Source organism: Ambystoma mexicanum, chromosome 3q, assembly GCF_040938575.1.
Source record: "Ambystoma mexicanum isolate Mex_15411 chromosome 3q, UKY_AmexF1_1, whole genome shotgun sequence".
Classification (NCBI taxonomy): Eukaryota; Metazoa; Chordata; class Amphibia; order Caudata; family Ambystomatidae; genus Ambystoma; species Ambystoma mexicanum.
The window spans coordinates 275525608-275548884 of NC_090926.1; the positions used below are offsets into that span (position 1 = coordinate 275525608).

Here is a 23277-nt window from a genome sequence, read left to right on the forward strand (position 1 = left end):
GTGACTGCGTCCGGCGGGTGCATCACGTAGGAGGCTGCTGTAGGTTTGCTGCAACGAAGCAGCCGTTGGGCAACGCGTGGAGATATGTGGGGACTCCTGATGCTGTGTTGGCAGCCAGAGTGGATGTGGACCCTCATCGAGGTGCGCATCGGCGCCCCAGAGGATATTGATTTCGGCAGGGAGGAACCACCAGAAAGTTTAATGGTTTTTCCGGCAGCTGTGCCTGCAGCAACTTGCTCAAGCATGCTATGGGGGGGAGGGATCGAGGCACAGAGAGGTGGAGAGTCTCACTGGGTCTGCTTGTGAGACGGTGGGGGCTTGGGGGTGCTGACACTGCTGTGCAGTGGTGACGCCTAGGATTCGACAACCATTGCAGTGCAACACTTCAAGATTCATGTGGTGGGTTTTAGTTCCAGTCAGATTGCTGCCTGTATTGAAGTCGTAACGGCCCGATAAAATGCCTGCACTGGGGAGGATCTGTTGTTGGGGACTGTGATAGTGCATCTTGTTTCAGTGCCCCACGAAAGTAGGACTGTGCAGTAGATCCTGGCATTTTCGAGAAGTGGGCACTAGGGGCAGGCAGCGCCCATATCCTTAGAAGGAAGTGAGGTGTGGAGTGTTGGGTGGTCCATTCTGCTGGGACAGACAATTAGCAGGATTGGAGTCTGGGGGCAGTGACTCTGGGCTGGCGCACCTGACTTCTTGGACTGCCTAAGCAGCTGAGCCCTTGGTGTGGCCTCCTCAGGGGGGCTTGCTGGTTTGCCATAAAGGGAATGCAAGGTGAGTTGAGTATTCATAGGGCGCATCCCTGAGTGGGCAAGAACATACTCCTGGTGGGGGATAGGTGGTGATCTCTGGTTGATACCAGACTGTGGAGTGCCTTCCAGTATGAGGCCGCTCTGACTGGGAACACTGCTTGCAGCGCCACTCCAGGTGGATGACACATTGTGTGGAGGTTTGGCAAGACACTGGGATGCTTGTGGAGGCAAGCTGTGTGCGCCTGGACCACCCCCCTTTCACTTTTTTATTTTAGTATATTGTGGTAGAGTGATAGACGCCCTTGACAAATCCCCTGCGAGGGCTGGGGTTTGCAGTAATTGATACTAACTGCCGGGGGCTTTGGCTACCCTGGAGGGCGCGGCAGTTGTGGGAGAGCGCTGACTTGGGTGGACGGCAGTGCCTCAGTGGGGACTTCGGGAGGTGCTGCTCTGCCTTTTGTAGTGCAATTTGACAGTATACTTAATGTGACACTGTAGAGAGGAGCAGAATAAAAGGCAGACAGTTTGTGTCCTGTCTAAATCACAGAGGTCTAGTAAACAACAATCGAAACTGCACTTTGAGACGTCCACCCAGGCTAAGCCTCAGGCGATCGTGAAGGAATCATCTGGGGGCGCCTCTCAATCCCCGTCCCTGGATCCTAGTGGAGCATTTAGTGACACTACAGCTATGCTTAGTCAGCTGCAAGCAGGCCCCAGAACGCCTTGTGAACAATGCAAAGGGCCTTGAACTTGATCCTTGCAGCCACTGGGAGCCAGTGAAGAGATTTCAGGGCTGGAGAGATACGGTCCCTGGGCTTGAGGCCAATGATAAGTCTCCGTCCTATTCGGATTAGTTGCAGAGGGCTGTTCTGGATTGGTTGCAGAGGCCAGATAGTAGAGGAAGGCAGATTGAGAAAGAGGCTGTTGCAGTATTCCAGCCTAGAGAAGACCCAGGCTCCGGAGAGAGTGAACTTCTGGGGGAAAGTTAAAAAAGGGATGAGTCCATTTGGAGAGGTGCAGCTGGTAGTTGGATTTTTGGCGACGTACGAGATGTGAGGAGAGAAAGAGAAAGTGGAGTCGAAGATGACACCAAGGTTTTTTGCCTTGCAGGAAGGTGAAGGAAAAGGGCCCAAAGCGGCCCGCCAGTGTGCAAGAGAGAAAGCAGGAGCAGGGGTCCCAACGAGCAGGATCTCCGTTTTACTGGCATTAAGGCAGAGATCATTGCAGGTGCACCAAACATGAATCGCGGATAGACAGTCACGGATGAGCGAGAGAGGAGAGGAGGCTGAGGGGAGCCTGAAGGAAAGCTGAGTGTCATTGCCATAACACTGAAGGTTGGAGAAGGTAGAGATCAGGTGGGCCAAAGGGGCCAAGTAGAGGTTGAAAAACCCGGTTGCAAGGATAGATCCCTGGGGAGCACCACAGGTAGAGAACGAGGTGATGGAGAGAAAGGGACCAAGTTGGACCTGGGATGGGCAGTCCAAGAGGAGGGAGGTCAGCCACTCCAGAGCCTGATCCATGATGCCTAGGTTCTCACAGAGTCGATTTGATCATGATGGCGTGGTTGATCGTGTCAAAAGCAGAGAAAAAATCAAGGAGGATGAGGACAGAAGAAATGCTGGAATCAAGGTTAGAAAGCAGATCTTCATGGGTGCTCAAGAGAGGAGTTTCTGTGCATCTGGCAGCTCTGAAGCCAGACTGATGGTCATGGAGACAACCAACAGATTCAGTGTGGAGAGTAAGCTGGGAGATGGCCAGCTTTTCCAGGAGTTTGCCTAGGAAAAGGGTGATGGAGATTAGGTGATAGTTTGCCGGGCAGGTAGGATTGGCAGACGGCTTCTGGAGGATGGGGTGCACAAGGGAATGCTTAAGCGGAGAGGGGAAAGTTCCAGTGGCGAAAGAGTGATTACAGAAATCGGCCAAGGCTGGAGCGAGGGTGTCAATATGGTCCTTGATGGTTCTGGAGGAGCAGGAGAACACCTGGTTGGATGACACTTTATAGATTGGACTTATCTAGAAACCTCGTCAGGTGTTGTCAGAGAGAAAGAGGAGAGGGAGAGGAAGAGGAGCTAGAGGACATGATGTCCTGAGATTTTGTGGAGAAGTGAGAGGCCAGAGCCATATAGAGGGCCTGTGAGGGAACAAGAGAGGTAGAGACTCCAACAGGATTGGCCAGTTCCTGGCAGAGTTTAAAGAGTTTGGCCGTTTTGTTAGAGGCCACAGAGACGCAGAATTGAATGTGTGCTCTCTTCTTGGACAGGACAGAGAGTCTGTATTGCCTTTGGAGCAGGAGGCAGGCCAGTTTGTCAGATGATGTTGTCAAAGCCCTCCACTTCCTCTCAGCCATCCTGCACTTGCATTTCAGGACGGCGATGTCGGAATCATACCAAGAGTTCTACTTGGAGGTATGCTTCAGCCGGATTCTCATGACAGGGGCAAGGATGTCCAGGGTGTTGGAAATAGAAAGATGCAGATTAGAAAGGGCTGTGCCAGGGTGTGAGTCAGCCGCAGGATTAGGAGGAGCAGGAAAACTAGAGGCAAAGGCATCCACTGAAACACTCTTCATGGGCTCAAGGTAGGTGGCAGTGCATGGGGGTGCTTTGCCTGAGGGATAGAGAGTTTCAGATGAGAGGAGAGTGGAAGGTGGTCAGTCCAAGAGAGAGGAGTGGTGAGGGGGTTAGAGTGGGGGATGTCTGAGGTAATGAGAACATCCAAAGAATGTAAGGTAGAGTGTGTCAGGCCAGAGGGCAGAATGGAAAGAGAGTGTCGCAGAGGTTGCGGAAAAGCCCAGAGGAGGGATTAGAAGCATCCAGGTGGATGTTGAGATCTCAGAGGAGGATTAATTGAGAAGTAGAGGCAAGGAGAGATGAGGAGAGGAGAGGTCGCCCCATTCAGAGGAAGAGAGTGACCTGGACAGGTGTCTTGTAGATAGTGGCCACAGTTAGAGAGTGGCCAGAAGAGATGGAGAGCCTGCAGACCAGGCATTCAAAGGAGGAGTAGGCCTCCGTTGGGGTGACAGAGGCTAGGACCCACTCCGGAAAGATCAGGGCAAATTCACCTCCAGGACGGTTGGTTCTGGGTTTGGAGAGGATCTTGTAGCCCACAGGGAGGAGAGTCTCCAAACTCGTAACAGAACTGGCCATAAACATTGTCCCGTGAGAGCAAAGACACCTAGGTTGAGTTCTTCGAGGAGGTGACAGATGTTAGAGGAGTGTTCAGAGTAGTGATGTGGAGCAGGTTGCCACATTTGAAAGACTTCCGTGGAGGGGTACTGGCTTGAGGTACACCCTGCAGAGGTGGTAGAGGGGCCTGAGGGTGGGCAGAGGAGGATGATAAGGGTGCCAGAGAGATGGGGGAAGGAGTAGCAGGAGAAGGGACAAAGTTGATAAGATGCAGGAAATGCCTATCAAAAAGGAGGAGATTGGGCTGTTCAGATGGGCATTAATGATGGTCTTGGAGGAGTGGAAGGGGACCAAGAGGACCTCCCACCTAGTGCCACTGTTAATGGGAGAGGAGGAGAAAGGAGCGAGAACAGAGACTATATGAAGGGTCTATAGGTCTGGAGAGGGGATGACAAAGCGGATGTTGGTGAGATTCTGTTTGGAGGAACCACTGGTGTGTGGGTATCGGCGATAGGGAGGCCTGGGTTGGAGACCAGGATGTCCCTCTTGAACTTCTTTTTTCCAGATTTAGTGAGAGGGAGAGCTAGAGTAGCAGTTAAAGAAGATGGGATAGGAGACAAATGAAAGTGGAGAGAGCTCTTGCAGCACCATATCTCTTGAGAGTGGTAATATTAACAGCTCCCAGTAGAACTTCCAAGGTAGGCAATATGGTGGAGTTGACTTGTAGATTGTGGGTTCACATTGAGAGGAGGACGGCGGAGAAGTTATCTATTCCCTGACTCCCAGTTAAGCACGTCCTGGGATTGCTGCTCACCAGTGAGCAGGGCTTTGTGAGTTGTATGAAGTGGTTGATTATATCTTGTTCTGGGATCTTTTCCAGGATAGTCAATTCTTATCTGTGGAGGGGGTGATGAAGAGTAAAGGGAATGTCATTTCCCTGAATTTCTTTTTATATTTCCGAAAAGCCTATTCCCCACCTTCCCTAGGGAACTGGGGATTGCTGCTGTATTGGATGGGATGCTTGGACAGGTAGATACTAGCAGGGTTGTGTCTAATCTCTATAGTAGAATACAGGATGGGCGAGTGGGATTGGTGGAGTCCTCCCGGAAGACATGGGAGAACTCATTGGGGTGTGTTGTTTCGGAGGAGGTATGGGCTTACTTTTGCAGGTAAACAAGGAACATGCCATTAATAGTCGGTTTAAGTTGATTCATTTTAAACATTTGCATCCATTTTACCATAGCCCTGCTAGGTTGCATAGTTTTTTTCCAGACACCTCAGATGGTTGTGTTCGACGCGCCACTACACCAGTGGACTTTATATGCGTGGCATGGAGTTGCCCACCTGTGTTAAAGTTTTGGGAAGAGGTATTAGTGACACTGAGTGATATCATAGGGCAAAGGGTGGCACTGTTGCTGGTGACCGCCCTGCTAGGATATACCAAACTGATCCGGGGCGTGTGAGGAGACTGGCAGGGCTGCTCTTGCTTTTAGCTAAGAGAAGAGTGGCAATGGTGTGGGGCGGACGACGGGGACCTAAAATGGAACAATGGAGTGATGACATTCTTTATTGTAATTAAATGGAAATGGAATATGGTAGACTTGTGCATCCCTGCGCCAGACCCAGGGACATTTGAGATTCATATAAACAGTATCTTATCGCTATGGCTCAAGTGGGTGTTTCAGACTCCAGAGAGGAGATTGTGTAAACTTTAATGATGACCGTTTCGGGAGGTGGCCCTCCAACTGCTAATGGGAGAATGCAGGAGGCCAGCGAGCGGGGAGGGCGCTTACTGTTGACATTGGCCAATTAATATGTTGTAATAAAAGGGGATTGTTCTGTTCCTTTTTGTAGTGTATTGTTCTTACAAATTATTTTTAAAAAGAGTTAAAGTGGTAGAGGAGTAAAAGTAAAATGTGGGTGGTGGGTTTCAGAAATAGCCATCTGATATCTTTTTTTTTTTTTTAAAACATGTTTTTATTGTTTTCTGGTACAAAAATAAACATCAACACAAATATTTCTCCCAATTACCCCCCCAAAACCCCCCAAACCCCTCCACCCCTGGAAGAGTTTGGGATCTCATCGGTTTTTCACTTCTGGAACGTTTACGTGCTGTATATGTCTGATATTTTAATGTTGTGTGGGCACCATTGTTCCATGTAGTCTGATTTCAAATATTCCAGCACTAGTCCCCATTCCTTCATGAAGGAGTTGTTTTGGTCTTGGAGATGGTGCATGATCTTTTCCATGGTCATTTGGGACCACACCTTTTGCAGCCAGGTGTATACCAGAGGCGGGTCTCGTTTCTTCCAGCTTTGAGCTATCGTTGCCCATGCCGCGATAACTAGGCCCATGAAGCTCCTCCATTGTGCTTTGTGGAGTCTCTTGGCCTGTGGGTCTTTAAATCCGCACAACCACACTCTGTCCCCCATTTGGTCTGCCTCTGGGAATATTTTCATGATTTCCAATCGCACTTCCTTCCAGAAGCCCTTTACTCCCTGGCAGTCCCACCAGATATGCCTCCAGGTTCCTGTGTCCGGGCACCCCCTCCAGCAGTGATCCGACATTGCCGGGTACATTGATTTGAGACTCTCTGGGGTGTAGTGCCATTGGGTGATTATTTTCAGCCACATTTCTCTGGTTTGGACTGCCCGGGTGAGTTTTGGGATGCCTGCCCAAAGTTCTTCCCATTGTTGCCTGGTTATTTCTTCCCCCAGCGTGGCTTCCCATCTCCTCATGTATATCCATTTGATTTCTTCTCCTTTTGTGTTAATGAAGGTTTAAAGGGTTGACACTAGTTTTTTGTCTCCTGGGTTAGATATTATGTACTTTTCAAATGGTGTAAGGTCCCTTGTGGCTGCCTGGAAGACCTCTGGTGTACTTAGCCAGTGTTTTATTTGCTTGTATCTTTATCGATCGGCTTCTGTTAGTTTCCACATATTTTTACTAACCGCGAAAGTTCGTATTTCATTGTCCTGGATCATTTCACCAATTTTCCTGCATCCTGCTGTTTCCCATTTTTCAAAGCCGCCTAATTCCTGTCCCGGTGGGAACTGAGGGTTTCGGCAGATTGGCGTGAAGGGGGCCAGTGGGGTGGTCATGATACCCTTCCTGGTTTGGCCGTCCCATGCGCTGAGGGTGGTTCTCATGACCTCACTAACTCGAAGGTTCAGGTGTCTGTGTTGGTTGTGTTTCCACATTAGGTCCTCCAGGGGCGACCTGGCGACCGCCCTGTCTTGTGTTACCCAGACCGTCTGTTGGTCCTCCCCCCATCCATTCCTTGAGGAGCCAGAGTTGGGCTGCCTGATAATATTTTTTAAAGTGTGTGAGGGACATTCCGCCTGCCTTGATTGGTGCCGTGAGAATGGCTCTGGAGACCCTCGGGGGTTTCCTGTTCCACACAAATTGCGATATGGCTTTGGAGAGTGCTTTGAAGAAGGAGTTAGGGACTGTTACTGTCGGGGCATGGAAATGGTAGAGCATCCTGGGGAGTAGGTTCATTTTTACTGATTGAATTCTACCCCACCATGAGATCCTGAGCAGGCACTATCTTTCTAGATCCTGCCTGACTCTAGCCAGGAGGTGTGTGTAGTTGTTCTTATAGATCTTGTCCACACTGTGTGTGAGCGTCACCCCCAGGTATTTGATACCCTCCTCCACTGTTTTTAGACTTAGCCGGCCTGCCACTGTTTCTAATGTCTCCTTGTCTCCCGCAAGGAGCATGATCTCTGATTTATTCTTGTTAATCTTCAGGCCTGAGATCGCCCCAAATTCCTCCATTATTTCTATGGTTCTCGTCAGAGAGTTCCCTGGGTCTTCCAGGGCCATAAGCATGTCGTCTGCATATGCGATAACTTTATGTTGCCTGCCCGCCATCTCGATCCCCCTTACCCTATCGGAATCCCTTATCTTGATTAGGAGAGGCTCCAAAAATAAAGCATATAGCAGAGGTGATAGGGGGCATCCCTGTTTCGTACCCCTTGAAATCTCCACCCTATCCGTGACTTCTCTGTTTACTGCTATTCTTACCGATGGGGAGTTGTAGTTGGCTTTAACCATATTTATAAATTGATCTCCGAACCCCATGTGCTTCAGCGTTTTAAAGAGGATGGACCATTGTACCCGATCAAAGGCTTTTTCGGCGTCTAGTGAGAGTAAGATTGCTGGTGTGTGGGTAATGCCTATTTTTTCTATAAGGTGAATGACTCTTCTTAAGTTGTCGTGTGTTTGTCTACCTGGGATGAAGCCCGATTGGTCTGTGTTTATTAGGGTCGGGAGGAGGGGTGATATTCTGGCAGCCAGTATATATTTTAGCATCTAGGTTTATTAGGGCTATCGGGCGATATGAGCCCGGGAGAGTGGGGTCTTTACCTGTTTTGTGGAACACCAGGACTTTTGCTTCATTCATGGATGAAGTTACGTTTCCACTGTCCTTGAATGTGCTTAGCAACCTTGTCAGGAATGGAACTAATGTGTCCGCATATTTTTTGTAAAACTGAGCCGTGAAGCCATCCGGGCCTGGTGCTTTTGAGATTGGGAGGCCCGCTATTGCCCTGTGGACCTCTTCTTCTGTGATCCTCGATTCGAGAGCCTGTTTGTCCTCTTCTGTTATTGTCAGTATGAGAATAGATTGTAGGAACTTGTCTTGTTTCTCTTCGTCCGGGTGCTCCGTTGCATATAGATCTTGGTAGAAAGCCTTAAAGGCCGCCCCTATGTCCTTTGTGTTTATATGAGGCTTTCCATGTGCATCTTTGACGTTCATTATCGTCATTGCTTTCTGTTTTTCTCTAAGTTGTCTTGCTAGGTATTTGTCTGCTATGTTGGCCTTGATATAGTATTGCTGTTTTAGATATAGTAGGGATCTCTCAGCTTTTTTGTTGCGGAGCATCTCTAGTTGTCCGTGCACGTGTTTCATTGCTTTCTTGAGGGTTCTTGTGGGATGGACTGTTAGCTCCTCCTGTATGTCTGTTAGTTTCTTCTCAAGCGTTCTTTCCCATTCTTGATGCTGTTTGTCTTTGGCTGCCTTTAGTGCTATGACATGTCTCTGAGTTACAGCCTTAAAGGCTTCCCAAACTGATCCCAGGGGGACTTCTCCATTGTCATTTAGTTCAAAGTATTCCCTGATTGTGTCCCTTAGTTCCTCACCCAGCACCCGATCCATTAGAATGTCGGGCGGCAATCTCCATTTCCAGAGGCCTCTTCCCCTTCCGGGGGTCTGTACTTGAAGCCATAGCGGGGCATGATCTGATAACGCTATCGCTCCCTTTTCGATATCCTGGATCCTCCCCACCAGTCCCACCGAAACCCAGAAGTAGTCTATCCTCGACATCGTGTTGTGCACGTGCGAGTAGTAGGTGAATCCAGCATCTTGGCCCTTTATTTCCCTCCAGGCATCTCGTAATGCCATCTGTTCCATCCTTAGCTTTAATTGTTTGGATGGAGTCCCATGTGCCTGCGTTCCCCCCGCACTCCTGTCTAGATGAGGTTGCCAGGCCAAGTTCAGGTCTCCTCCCAGTATTACCTCTCCCTTCGCAAATTCCTCTAGTTTCCCCAGGGTGTCCCGGAGAAATCCATCCTGCCCAGAGTTCGGCGAGTATATTGCTGCTAGGATGAGCCTGTGACCCTCTATAGAAATATTAACAAATGCAAACCTCCCTTCCCTGTCTACCCGAGTGTCTACCCGAGTGTCTATGAGGTTTGCCACCAGACCCCCTTTCGCTGCAATCATCACTCCTGCTCTTTTATCCCCTGCATTCGCCTGCGCCCAGATCATATATCATATATCCCCTGAGGTGTACTTTCTTTCTATCCTGGGCCTTAATGTGTGTCTCCTGGAGGAGCAGAATGTCCGCCTTTTCCCCGGTGAGTTCAGCCCCCTTACATTTTGTGAAAATATTCTGAGCTTCCCCATCCCTTCTACTCTGCGGGTTCAGTTTTCGTTCCCGTATACTGTGATCCCTTCCCTCTTCCAGATTGACCCCCACCCTGCTTCCCCCCAACTTCCCAACCCCCCCAACTATTAACATGAATCCAACTTCGATCCTGAGGAGGGCCCAGGCACCTATGGTTGCTAGGGCGTTGCGCCTATCGCTCCCTGCCCTCTCATAGCTCGGGAATAACTGTGCGGGGGGGTCCTAAACCCAGCATCATCCTCAGACCTAGGCTGCGTCCCTCCCGGTCCCCCGCCGGGCCTCATTCTACTTGGTAATCCAAGGTTCTTCTGGTTAATCTTCTTCCGCCCTCTCCCTTCAGGGAGGATGAGCTGACTGTCCTGATTGATTATCTCTATTGGTCCCCTGTTGGCTTCCTTGTGTTCGCCCATCCATTTGGTTTCTTCTTTTGTCTCACCACTTCCCATCCTCTCAGCCTTTTGTGAGTCTCCCCTTTCGTCCTGACATCTCTTGCGTCCGTCTCCTCCATCTGCTTGTCCATTATATGGAGGCCTTCCTTGCAGGTGGTCACTCTTCTCTTCTTGCCCTCCCACTCGAATAGTAGGCCGAATGGGAACATCCATTTGTATCTGATTTCTTTCGCCACCAATTCCCTCACCAGTGGCGCCATCTCCCTTCTTTTTAAGAGTGTTGCTGAGGCCAGGTCTTGGTACAATTGTATTTCCACTCCATTCATCCTAATGTGATCTAGCTGCCTCGCTTTCCTTAGAATCAGTTCCTTCTGTGGGTAGGACCTGAGTGCTGCTAATACGTCCCTCGGTCTCTCCCCTGGGGCGCCGGTTCTTCTCGGACCCACCCTGTGGACTCTGTCTATCCCAATGTTCTCTGATTCTTGTGCTTCGATTATATCTCTGAACACCTCTTGTATCGCAGTCTTGAGGTCTTTGTCCATCACCGATTCGGGCACATACTTAATGCAGATGTTGGATCTGCGGGAACGGTTTCCAGATCTTCGCATTGATTTTCCAGGTTATGAGTGAGCCAAATCAGGTGTTCTTGTGTTTCACTGTTCTGTTTCGCTTCCTCTTCAATGTTTTGTACGATCCTCTTTACGGTGTCCGTCCTTTCCTCCAGCTTGGCCACATCTATTCTCAGCTCTTGTACCGCCTGCTTCATCTCGTTCCTCATTGAGGCAAATTGGTCCTGGACTGTGGACATAAACTTGTCCTGGAGCTCCGTGAACCAGGCCCTCATATCGTCCTTTGTCGGGGGGAGAGCACTCTGGTTTGGGAGGTTCGTGTCAATAGAGGGTTCTTCTCCTGGCCTGTCTTTTGGGACTGCCGGAGCGTCAGAAGACCACAATTGTAGCAAACTTGTGTCCTGTTTGTGGGATTGCGGTGTGGGTTGAGAGGGGCCCCCTTTCCCCTTTGCTCGTGACATCTTCCTTGTTTGTGAGGGTGGCTGGTGGCAGTGGTGGAAGCGCTATGTTTTGTCACCCACGAGTCTGCTGGACCTGTCCCTTTTTATCGTGCTCCTGGCCTTATATTGTGCGTGGGTCTTTTTGCATCAAGGGGAGTGTTCTTGCCACTCCTATGTCCTCCTTGGGTGTGGCGGTTGCCCTGAGCTATACTGGGGTCTTATTCCCCCTCCTGTAGGTCCCCCAACTGCTTTATGTGCTTTATATTATTAGGCGGAGATGGGGGGGGGGCACTCCTCCGTTCTTGGGCCAGCGCCTTGTTTGATTTAACCCGCCTGTTCATGGCCTTGTGTGCCGGGGAGAATAAAACAGGGGGGGGGGGGGCGCTTCTGCGGATGCGCTCACCTCTGTTTCCTGATCTCCTCTTCTGCGCCAGCGATGCCTGCCGCCAGCGATGTATGGTGCCTCGTCCTGGGCCCTGTTTGCCTTGCAGCTGCCGGCCCTCCTGCTTGTGGTGGTATCCCCTTGTCGTGGGTTCGCTGCCCGTCTCCCTCTGTCTGCGCTGTGCCTCCCGCCGGCCCTGTCACGGGGGGAGGGCCGCTCGCGCCCCGCGCGGATGGTGTTCAGGTGCTCCTGCGGCCGCTCTGCTCCCAGCGCTGTACCTCCGTGTTGGTGCGCAGTTTCTTCTTGGTGCCGGACCGGCTCCCGTTTCTCTTCTCCACTGAGTCGGCTGTAGGCGGTTCTCCCCCCGGGACCCAGCTCAGTCGAGGCTCCGCCACTGCGTGGTCTCCTCCGCTCGGCTGCCAAGGTCTCCCTCTGTGGGGGAGGGGCGGTCGCTTCTCTCGGCAGCTAACTTCACTGTGGGGGGTGTTGCCGGGGCAATCTCTGATCGCCACTGTGTCCGCTGTCTCTCGGGTGTTGCGGCGATGGGTCCTGTACATGAACCGTCGGAAATGCGCGTTTGATGTGCTTTTTCTTTAGGCCCGGCGGGAGCGCGATCTAGACGCGACCTCCACTGCCGGCGGACATCTTGGAATCTCTCTATCTGATATCTTGAGTAGAAAAAAGGACCATTGGTTACCTGATGTTTTCAGTAGGTATATGAAAGTGTGATAGTGCAAAGTATCAATCAACTGATCATACGATTAAATGTATTTAATTTATTTGTTTGCTTGTTAGGCGCTTATACAGTAAGAAAATACTGTTTCAAAGCGCCCACAGGGCAGGGAGGAAGGGTACATTACAACACAATATTAAGAGTTGAGGGGAAGAGAAAGAGGGGCGATCCTACTATGCCTTGTGAGTATTCAGAACTTGCAAGTGCAGAAAGGAAGAGGGGAGTCCGAGCTCGTGGGAGAGCCATGGAGGAAGTGCTAGGAAGGTTGAGTGTTACACAGCCAGAGCCGCGGAAGGTGTAAGTGCGAATCTCCAGAGCGCAGGGTGTTCAGACGCAAAGTGCTGTGGCGAGACAGGAGCTGGGAGTAATCGGTGAGGGAGGTCAAGGCCCCGAAGATGCATAAGAGCTAAGGACACTGATTAAGCAACTGTGGGATTAACAGAGGAGAGAAGGAAGGAAGGAGGAGGAAAAGAGGAAAGTCTTAAGAAGCTTCCGGAATTTGAGAAGGTCATGCTCAAGGCGCAATGGGGAGGGGTGGCTGTTCCAAAGGAGGAAGTTAGCAGAGGAAAGTGAGGGCCCTCTTTTTAGCAAAATGCTTTACACACACAGAGTTGGTGCCAGAGGAGCGAAGAGGTCTAGTGGGGGAAAGTATTTAGTGAGATAGAATTGAAGATAGTGTGGTCCCCGAGCCCAGAACGTCTTGTGGATGCTGCAGAGGGATTTGAATTTAATAATAGGATAAGTCTTGCTGCTCTATTCTGGATAAGCTGAGTGGGTCGCAGAGTGGAGGAAGGAAGATTCAGGAGAAGACTATTACAGTAGTCCAGCCTAGAGAGAACTAGGTCTTAAGTCAATTTGAGCCTCTGCGGAAAATGAGAAAAGGTAGAATACCTTTGAGAAGTAAGAGCTGGTGGTTAGACTTCTTGGCAATATCCTGAGTGTGAGGGGGGAAGGAGAGAGAGGAATTGAAGATGACTCCAAGGTTTCTGGCTTCAGTTGAAGGAGCAAGGGGAGAACCCAAGGAGGAAGGCCATAGTGAAGGAATGAAAGAGGGAGCAGGGTTCCCAATGGGAAGGATCTCAGTTTAATAGGCGTTGAGGCAGAGGTCATCGGAGGCGCACCAGGACTGGATGGCAGAAAGGCAGTCAGGGATGATGGAGGGTGCAAGAGGGTCAGCAGGGAGTCTGAAGAAGAGCTGTGTGTCATCTGTTTAACACTGGAAGTTGTAGGAGATGAGGCATGCAAGGAGAGCATGGCAGATGTTAAAGAGCCAGGGGGAAGAGAATAGAACCCTGGGGGACGCCACAGGTGGAGATGGAAGTAGGAGAGGAGAATGGACCCAGGATGACTTGGGAAGAGCGGTTAGTGAGGAAAGAGGACAGCCAGTCCAGTGCCCGTTCCAAGATCCCAAGTGTATCGTGGAGCCTTTGTATGAGGATGGAATGGTTAACTGTGTCGATTGCAGAGGAGAGATCAAGAAGGATAAGGACTGCTGGGGAGTTGGAGTCAAGAGAGGCGAGCAATTCTTCACGGGTGTCCAGAAGAGCCGTTTCCGTGCCTCTGGATGCTCGGAACCCAGATTGATGGTCCTGGAGGCCACCAACAAGTTCAGTGTGAGAGTTAAGTTGAGGCAAGGCCAGCTTCCCGAGAAGCTTCCCAAGGAAGGGGGTGATGGAAATAGGGCGATAGCTGGCAGGGCAGGTAGGGTCAGAGGAAGGTTTATTCAGGAGTGGGTGCACAAGGGAGTGCTTTAGGGGAGTGGTGAAAGATCCCATGGTAAAAGAGTGATGGCAGAACTTAGCAAGAGCAGGGGCAAGAGAGCCAATGTTATCCTTGATGGTCCTGGATGAGCAAGGGGAGACCTGTTTAGAAAAGACCTTCATGGAGCTGACAACTCTGGTAACTTCCTCTGGAGTGACAAGTGAGAAAGAAGGAGACGAGGAAAGACTGGTGTGGGGGAGGGGTGGGATGGTATGTGTGGGGAGTATAGAAAGGGAGGTCAGAATGCCCTGTGTTTTGGTGGCAAAGTCTGAGGCCAATGCATTGCAGAAGGACTGTGAAGGAGAGGACGAGACTGCAGAGGGGTTGGCTAGTTCCCTGCAGAATTTGAAAAGTTCAGCCGAGTTATTGGATGCGCCGAGACTTGTGCCTGTTGTGGGCTCTTTTCTTTGCACAGATGGTGAGTCTGTATTGCCTGTGGAGCAGGTGGCAGACCAGTTTGTCAAAGTTCCGAAAGAATAGTTTTGACAGGTAAAAGTTTCGACACAAAAGTGCTAAAAACAAAAGTTTCAATTTTTTTTAACAAAAAAATAGTAAAGGGTTTATTTTAATTTGGTATAGTTAAATAGGTGTTAAAAAAAACAGAGGGTTTGAGGGGCCCCCATAAAAATAAAAATAAAAATAATAAAAAATTAGAAACTTTTTTTGACACTTTTGTGTCGGAACTTTCACCAGTCGAAACTTTGACTGTCGAAACAGTCACTATGAACCCTTTTTGTCAGAGGATGAGCCTGAAGTTAGCCACTCTGCTGACCTGCAGTTTCGTTTCAGGGCTGCAAGTTCAGAGTCGTACCAAGTGTTACGCTTTGAGGCAGGTTTCAGATGAATCCTCATGACTGGGGCAACAATGTCAAGGGTGTTGGTGATGGACAGGGGTAGGTTGCTGAGGGCAGAGTCGGAGCTAGACTCAGAAGTAGACTCAGGTGGGAGGGTGGGGGGGTAGGTGGGTGGAGGCGAAGGCAGTCGCAGTCACTCGTTTCATCGGGCGGGTGTCAGTTAATGAGGTTGGTGCAACTTTTTGGGGGGCGGCAAGGGGGCCAATAGGACCCAGGTGAGAGGAGAGTGTGGTCGGACCAGGATAGAGGGGTGACTAATGGGGGCACGGGGGAAGAGGTCTGAGTATATGAGTGCATTTAGAGTGTGTCCAGCTGTGTAGGTTGGCACAGAAGGGAGAATGGAGAGAGGAAAGCAAGACGCAGAGATCAGTGAACAGTGTGGTCAAGGAGCCAGCGGAGTCCAACTGAATGTTGAAGTCACCCAGGATGGGAAGGTTAGAAGTGGAAGCAAGTAAATAAGTCAGCCCATTCAGATAGGAATAGGGAGACGGCACCTGGAGGACGGTAGATGGTAGCAATGGTCAGGATGGAGGTGGGAGAGGTGACCAACTTGCAGACCAGGCTTTCAAAAGAGCAATAGGTCTGGGTAGGTAAGATTGAGGCAGGAACCCACTCAGGGCAAATTAAGGCAACCCCCTCGTGCCAGTGCATTGAGGTGAGGCTTGGGGATCTTGAATCCAAGAGGGAGGAGGGAGTCAAAGGCAGTGACTGAGCTGGCATTGAACCAAGTCTCAGTAAGTGCGAGAATGTCGAGGTCAATGTCTTCAAGAAGGAGACAGATGTCAGAGGAGTGTTTGTTGGCTGAGCGGGCGTTAAGAGTCACCACGTGGAGGTGGTCAGTGCTTTTGATGGTTTGCTGAGGTGAGGTACAGGGGCGTGGTACACCATTAAGAGCAGGGGGAAAGAGAGTAGAAGGCGGAGATGCAGGTGAGGGAAAGAAGTTCATGATAGAAGGCAGGATGGGGTCAAAGAGTAGGAGGTTGGTTTGTGGACCCTGAACCAGGATGGTGCCAGTATGATAGACATTAATGAAGTAATGATAGATGCAAAGCCCGCCAAGAGGACTTCCCATTTGGTGCCACCGTTAATAGAAGAGTGTGAGGAGGGGGAGAGAGGGGAGATGAGATGGGGAGTCCAGCGATCAGGAGAGGGGACAGAGAAAAGGTTATCTGTGAAAACCTCTCTAGAGGAAGCTCTGACATAGGTGTCTGCAATGGGAAGTCCCGGGTTTGCACTCAGGATATCTTTTTTGTGCTTTTTCTTGCCGGACTTGGAGAGGGATGGGGGATAGGAGACAGTGTAGCAGTTAGAGAATATAGGAGAGATGAAGAGAGCCATACGAAGGCAGAGGTTTGAGTCGAGGAGTGAGAGAGTACTGCACGGTTCTGGCTAACTCACTAGGAGGCCTAGTAGGTGGCATGAGAGAGGATGGGATGGAGCACAGGGAAACAAACACCCAAATTCGAATTTAAGTAGAACACCCCAGAAAACGAATTTAAATGCAGCAAACACTGAATGCAGATAATGCACAGGGAAACGGAAGCACCCAAATTTGAATTTAGCAGCACACCCCAAAAAAATGATTTTAAATGAAGCAAACCCTGAATGCAGGTGGTGCATAGGGAAACGGAAGCACTGATATACATGTATGAAAGAAGTAAATGTAGTAAAAAGGAAAGGGGGTAGTTAAGATAAAGATTTGAGAGTACAGAATTGGCAATGCCTCAGGAGAGTTAGAAATGATAGAACAGCCAAACTCGCAATCATTATTGCAGGGATCGTAGGAGGCCTTTCATCCAGAGACAGAGGAGCAGTCCAGGAATTAGTCTGGGGGACACAGCATAGTTAGATTAGAGTTTCTGTGGCTCTTCAGGCCTGGACAGGCACAGACAGGCTCCTTAGAAAGTGGGTCTTTGAAACGGGGGCCGGCTATTCGCCTTCCGGCTCCTGATTGGCTAGAAATGGAGAAGACAGGCCAATCATAGTGAGGTAGGGCCAGGTAGCTGAGCACTAAGTGCTTGGAATAATAAAATACATGATAATAATAAATGTACTCCTACATTTACAAAAAAGCATTTCCCCTTTACATTTCAAGGCGCAAGCACATGTCCTCTGCAGACCCGCTGCCTCACCTCAGTCCCCCTTTTTCTGCGCTCGTCAGTTTATTAACTCTGACTAGCTGAATTTCAGGGGGAGGCTGGAGGGTTGTATGGCGGAAAGGGGACTATGTACTAGGAGTATGTTAGTCACTAGGGTGAGTAACCTTTAATTACTCCTACGTCCCGTCCCCTTTCCTCCATACTGCATGGGCCCTTTAGGGAGGAAGTACACTATTAAGCGAATAGATTACTCACTACTCACTATTGCTTCGCCAAATGCCGTGTCCGAACAGGCGCTGCTGGTCAAACAGTAGTGCTTGCAGAGTGTGGATGGAGAGGCCCAGATAGCCGCTCTGCTGATGACCTGCCATGGAACATGCCTCTGAAATGCGACTGCCATAGCCCTTGCCCTAACTGCGTGCACATGCACATTTGGTGTGCATTCCTTGTTTTGTACCTTACCTTATATGCTTTGGCAATCGCTGAAACCATCCAGCTAGTTATGGAAGCCTTTGAGGCCTGGGAGCCAGGGTTTGTCCCTCCAAATGTCACAAATCATATGACTTGCAGAATTCCTTGGTTCAGCTCAGGTAGAACTTTAGCGTTATTATTATGTCCAAACAATGTAGAACCTTTCTGGCTTCTGAATGTGGAAGAAAGTTGGAAGCACTATTTCTTCTCATGGTGGAGTCCTTACTAGCCCTCTGTATAATTTGCTAATTTTCCTGCGACATGTGCAAATGCTGCATAGTTATGTATTCAAGAGCCACGCCGCTAGGGCTAGTTTCTCTAATGCAGGGTGGACTACTACACCTCCCTCCTGCGATAGAAGTGTCTGCCCAGGCTAGCGGAATCTGACCCTAAGACGCTAACCAAACCAGGTCACAGTACCATATCCTGGCTGGTCATTCGGGGGGCCACTAGTATGAAGCTCAAACGCTGTGAATCTCTGAATTTCCATACAACACTTTTGATAAAGGGTGTGGGTCGGAAAATCATAAGCCCATAGGTTGTTTCATGGTACGTGAAGGGTATCCCCTAGGGAATGCATGCTGCTGCCCATCCTGCAAGCAAATTGCTTGCATGTTATGTTGCACTCTGTGGCAAAGAGATCCACTGTCTGATGCCAGGTCTGGAATATGTAGCTTTAAATTTGAGTACACATCTCCTACTCAAAGTTGTCCAGTCCCAGTTTGCTGAACCTGTCGGCCTCAACATGCTGTTGCCTGGGAGGTGAATAGCCAGCAGGTGGATATTGTGAGATAGCCCCATCCCAGATCTGTATTGTTAACCTGCACAGGGGAGGTGGGGTGGCTGCGTCCCTCCCTGCTTGTTGATATAATGTATGGGCGAGGAGCTGTCTTTTTTTATTAGAATTGCCAGGTTCCTGATTTGTGCAGGAATGTCCTTAGAGCTAGCTGAATGGCACTGAGATCCAAAACATTTGTGTTTTTCCTTGTCCCGAGTTTACCACAGGCCATGGACAGTGTAGGTGTGGAGGGTGGCACCCCACCTCTCCAAGGACAAGTCTATTGTGATTATCACAGAAGTAACTGACTGGGCAAAAGGCATTCCACCCATAAAGTTGCCTTCGTCCCTACACCAGAGAAGGCCCAGCCACAGCTACCCTGTTATAGGGACTTTGCTGGCCTGGTAATATTTCCTGATTCCAGCAGTTTGCTAGCGGTAACTGTATTCTCATTTTCATTTTCAATCTGGCAAAATGAACCACTAGGAGACAAGCCGCCATAATCCCCAACAGGTGTTCAAACCACCAGACAGTTGTCACCGTCCTGCTGAGAAAGTGTCCCACCGCCACCCTCATGGAACTGACTCTCTCCTGTATAGGGAAAATCCTTTGCTCCTCCATGTTTCAAATTAATCCAAGGAAGACAGGGACAGGGACTGGGACCGGGTGAGCTGTGATTTGCGCTGGTTGATAGAAAAACCCAGCTTGTACAAAATCTGTATGAGAGACTGTGTAGTGTGTTTGACCGCCTCTGGAAATGTAGCTCTGACCTGTCAATCATCCAGATACAGGTAGACATGGTGTCCCTTCGCCCAGAGGATCGACACCACTGCATTCATGAGTCTGGTAAAACCTTGAGGGGCCGAGTTCAACCCGAACAGAATTACCCTGTAATGGGAGTGCATGGTGGTGCATTCCCATTACGGTGAACCTGGGAAACTGCATCTGTGGCTACCAGATTGGGAAGTGTAGGTATGCATCCTTGAGGTTCAGGGAGAACATCCAGTCTTCCCCACACAGCACCTGCGCTATCAGCCCCAGCATCGCCATCTTGAACTTCTGAAGGGGTAGGTAATGGTTGAAGTATGAAAGCTTGTGCACCCCTCTCAGGCCAGCCTGTTTTTTTTTCTGAATGCCGAAGATCCTCGATAAAAGCCGAATCCTCTGACAGTGAGGAACCTCCTCCACTGTCAACAGAGAAGCGATCTCTGCCAGTAGTGCTGGTGACCCAATCTGAAGAAAGGGTAGGGTGGGGGCGGGAGGGAAAGCAGGGACAGGGAGACAGAAGCCTGTGGAGACCACTGAGATAATCCACGGGTCTGAGAAAAGGTGATGCCGGAATTGACTACTAGAGGCAAGCCTGTCCCCCACCGGATAACTGTGGACCTGGATGCCTATCTCATTGTTTTTTGGCATCTGAGGCTGGGGTTTGGGAGCGGACTGGAAAATACCCTTAGAAGCTGAAGATTGCTGTTTGTGTCTATGCAGGCTGGGCGATCGATCCGGTTGCTGAGCCTTACACTCCGGAAACTCCTTGAAGCCACCAAACACTCTAGGCCTGTGCTCCACCCTGCCCTGGGCTTGGTTGAAACTTTTACTGGTCGGATTTTCACATTTGAGAGATTGCCTTCTTTTTGTTGTGCTCGTCGTCCATGGACGAATTAAATACATTGCCACCTTCAAAACGTAGGTCCAGAATACATTCCTGGAAGTCCATTTTGAACTTTGTAGCCCGCATCCCGCATGTGCGTAGCCTGTCAGTTGTTATGCAAATGCCTCACCTTGCTGAGTCTATATGGGCTACTGATGACCCCATTAGGTCCTGTGCAAAGATCTTGGCCTTTGCCAGCCTAGCCTTCAAAGAAGCCTGTCTGTGCAAAGGCAGAGCTGGTAGGAAGTCCGATATCCCCCTCCAAAGCTTTTGGTTGGCTGCCGCGAGCATAGCGTCCACATTAGCCTGCCTTAAATGTAGGCCAGAATTAAGATTAACCTTTTTTCAGAAAGCCTTGAGGGCCCTGTCTTCCTTTACCAGGAGAGACGTTGCAGTAGATTAGGTAGCTGAAGATGGTGGTTTGGAGTGTGTGGACAGGAGAATGCAATCACCCACTGCCGGTCTATATTTTGCATCCAGCCGTTTAATAGTCGGCTGCGGCGAAGGCGGCTGGTCCAGCTCTTCTTAACCAGTGCTTCCACATCCTTTTGCAGAGATATACCTGGCCTACTTGATGCCCTCAAGTTAAGCACCTCAGCTAAAACCCCAGCTTCTGGCTGTTCCTGCTGAGGCTGTGGTACCCCCAAACATTCCGCCAACCGGTCATGGAAGGCTTTAGCTGGTGACACCTCCGCGCCATCCTTTTAGTTTGCATCTTGCCAGCCCGTGTTTTACTCAAGGAAGGATCTGCTATGTCTGGATCCTGATCCCATGTTGGTTGAGCTACTGCGGAACCATCTCTTGTACTGAGCTGCCCCACTGGAGCTGCCAGGAGAGGTGCTTCTGCCATACCCTTTACTTTGGGGATTACACTTGTTTGAGGCTGTACCAGTATCTGAGCTGGTGTTTGCAGCTGCATCTGCACTGTTGGTTGTGCAGGCACTTGTGACAGGATTTCTTTGAGAAGGCCTTTTAATAAGCCTGACATTCGCTGCGCCCTCAAATCTATCAAAAAAGCATTCCTCGCACACTGGAGACGCCTGGCGCGCAGCTGCAGGCATATATGTGGCAAACTGAGGCCTGTTGGTCGCTTGCCTGACCTGCCTATAACTTGCTTCTGTGTATCTTATTGACGTCGATGGCACAGGGTGTGCTGTACACACGGGTGGTTGCAGTATGTGCACTGATGTCCATTCTACCCTTGGGGAAAAATCAGGCCTGGTTATAGAGGGCGTTGGCCCTTGCATGACCTTGGACTGAGTGGTACGCGTCACCTCATGCAGTGCCATTTTGTCATCCGATGTCGGCATTTTGGGTGTGCCCACAGGAATGTGTGGGAAACTGGAGTATTGCGCTGAGGAGGCCTCTTACTTCCCTCGAGCTGTTGCTCAGTACTTGAATGCACCTCCGGTGTAGACCTGGTAGGGTTACTGCCCGGTAGTGCTTATGTATGAAGGAGCCCGCTCAGGACTAGGCCCGGTGCCAGAGCAATGCCCCTCAGGTATAGCCCTGATGCCAAAACCTTGCTGTCCCTCAGTCAAGGACCTGGTAGGATTCTGTAATCTCTGGGTCTGTGGGCCGGTATGTGCACGAACGTTGGGCCCTTGGCTGGTACCAGGATCAGCACGATCCCTCCCACTAAGGTGACTCCCAGGAAAAGAATCCCCTTTGCAGGGTGACTTGGTAAAAAGAGTACTTCCCTTAAGCGACTTTGCCTTTCGACAACAAAATCCTTCAGCTGCTCTGGTAGCGAATTTGAGAAAAGCTTCCTCCGCCTGGCTAGCCAATTTTTAAGTGAGCAAGGAGTTAGCGCGTCACACGCAGAGCAACCTTCCCTATGATGATCTGTACCTAGGCACTGGAGACAAAGCGTGTGGGCATCTGATATCGGGAACGACCTGTCACAGGAGAGGTACAGACTTAATCCCGCAAGGACCGACATGCACTGGGAAAGGCAAGGCACTGGAAGCTGGCGGATAGAATTAGTGAAAAATGTAAGACACACTGGAGAATTGTGATGGGTCAGAAATGAGAGGCGGAAACACAGTGGTAGTATTTTCTACATCTGACATCTTGATTAAAAGAAAAGCGTTGGATAAAGGCCTCTCTGTCACTATCCTAAAGAGAGTTTTCCTACCTAGGAAATGAAAACTAAAGATGAGTCTTTGTATTGTCTTCCAACTTAGGTAAACCGTCCTTGTGTCCATAATATATCTGACCCCCATACTAGAAATGAAACAACTAAGATGTGTAAAGAAAAGTGTCTCCGATCTAGGTTTAGCCAAAAAGTGTCCAAATGTAAAGCAAATAGATAAATCCAATAAAAATGGTTTCTTCCAAGGACACGTCCTTGGATCCAGAGGATGGTTCCCTTCCCCTGGATTATTTTAGAAAGGATGGCGAAGTGTCTTTTCCAAACAATGTTGTCTAAAGGATGCAGCCACTTTACTCTTCCGCAACCTCTGTGACTCTTTCCCTCACCATTCTTCCCTCTGGTCCAACCCACGCAGCCGCACACACCTTGGATGCGTTAATCTCTGCTGACATCTTACTCTCTAACCCTCTCACTACTCCTCTCTCTTGGTCTGACCATGCTCTCCTCTCCTCCCATCTAGAGCTCATGGGTTCCCTGGCTAAGCCTCTGCACGCACTGCCAGTCTCTTTCTCCGTCATTTGACTTATGAAGCTAGTGTCAGTAGGTGCTTTCCCCGCCTCCTTCATCCCCCACACTCCTACTCCAACACTGACTCGGCCCTTGCTATCCTTCACCTCTATATCTCCAACACCCTTGACATCCTTGCACCTGCCATGATGATCTGCGTGAAACCTACTTCTAAGTGCAATAATTGGTATGATTCTGACCTAACCTCACTCAAACATAATTGCAGAGTCGCTGAACAGAAGTGGTTGGCTTCTAGCACATCCTCTGACAAACTGGCCTGTCACCTGCTCCAGAGGCAATAAAGACTCTCTATCCGCTCCAAGAAATGGGCTCATATCCAAGCCTGCATTTCTGGGGCCACAAACAAAATGGCTGAATTTTTCAAAATCTGTAAGGAACTTGCCAATCCTACTGCATTCTCCACTTCCCCTCTTCCTTCACAGGCCCTCTGCACGGCTCTGTCCTCCCACTTCACATCTAAAACCCAGGACATCCTGTTGTCTGTTTCCTCTACTCCCCTCCCTCCTCTGCCTACACACATGCCTCCCTTCGCCCCCCTCTCTACTTCACCTCTACTCTCCTCCTTCTCACCCATTGGTCCTGATGAGGTCACCAAAATAGTTTGCTCTATGAAAGTCTCCTCCAAACAGGTGCTTCCCTGCTCCTCTAGAACTCTCAAGGACAACATTGCCTCTC

The 23277-nt window shown here is 49.9% G+C and overlaps 1 protein-coding gene across 2 annotated transcripts in view; it reads left to right on the top strand.

The window, feature by feature from the left end:
- SMARCC2 (SWI/SNF related BAF chromatin remodeling complex subunit C2) overlaps nt 1-23277 on the top strand; it is a 2756167-nt gene that overhangs the window by 1281451 nt on the left and 1451439 nt on the right. The window lies entirely within an intron of this gene.